This window comes from Coenobita brevimanus, chromosome 50 (assembly GCF_032717465.1).
Source record: "Coenobita brevimanus isolate Jiangsu-jjx chromosome 50, ASM3271746v2, whole genome shotgun sequence".
Lineage (NCBI taxonomy): Eukaryota > Metazoa > Arthropoda > Malacostraca > Decapoda > Coenobitidae > Coenobita > Coenobita brevimanus.
Genome location: NC_137003.1, coordinates 31,096,047 through 31,097,028, shown reverse-complemented (window position 1 = coordinate 31,097,028; position 982 = coordinate 31,096,047). Strand labels below are relative to the sequence as shown.

At 40.8% G+C, this 982-nt stretch overlaps 1 non-coding gene across 1 annotated transcript; it reads right to left on the bottom strand.

Annotated features, from left to right (window-relative positions):
• Nucleotides 1–514: 514 nt before the first annotated feature.
• LOC145399876 (5S ribosomal RNA) lies at nucleotides 515–633 on the bottom strand. The gene has a single exon (XR_013897347.1). It is a non-coding gene; the product is annotated as a 5S ribosomal RNA (ribosomal RNA).
• Between the last annotated feature and the right edge of the window lie 349 nt (nucleotides 634–982).

The window sequence follows — 982 nt, the reverse complement described above, 5'->3', positions numbered from 1 at the left end:
AGTGGTCACACGCAAACTTAATTTACACCTTCACTACTATCCTTTCTAATTTTATTTAAAAAAAAAAAAATCCTGTTGATAGTAAGAACATGTCAACGGACTGAATTGGATTATGAAAGATGCATTTAACACCTTCATGGAAGGTTTCTTTGGATCTATTAAAAAATAACAAGAATAAACAAAGTAGATTTATGGTTTAAAGTGTAACTTTCTTTTACGAACATCCTGTAAATCCAAGTCACTCCCTAAGGATTTCCCACACCAGAGTAACATCGCCTGACGGAAGTTGATATAAAACAATAAAATACCAATATGTATATGGGATGTTTAGTATTACCATTTACTGTGGCACAAACACTTATTCACTAAGTTTTTACACTGCATTGAGGAAATTTCATTTCATTCATTCATTGCCAGACGCCATGTATCCCAGACAGGGTGGCCAAGGGCTTAAGAGTTAATTGTTTTACAGGGAGGGGCACTAATCCTCCACCAACCCCACTTGACGTAGGGATGCCAACAGCATCTGGTGTTCCCAGGCGGTCACCCATCCAAGTACTAACCAGACCCAACGTTGCTTAACTTCGCTGATCGGACGGGAAGCGGTGTACTCAACGTGGCATGGCCGTTGGCTTATGAATACTACACAGAGTTATTGCAGAACTACACGAGAGTATCAACTCTCCAGGACTCAGTGCCATCCAGGGGTGACGGTGTGGGACATTTCCAAACCTAAATAAATAGGGAACCCTAAGATAAACCCATGAGCTTCGGGAATATAAAGCAAATACGCGAAGGAAGGTCTACTAAGTACTGCACGTCCACCGCTGAATCCCAAGTGAAGCGGCCCTTAAATTTGGAGGGTAAAAGTAATATGTTTTACAAAGTCTCACTCATACCCTATAATGCGACACTCAACCATGGGAAGATACATTCATAGCCCCAAATAAAATGACGGTTATTAAAGGCTGCACACAGGTTA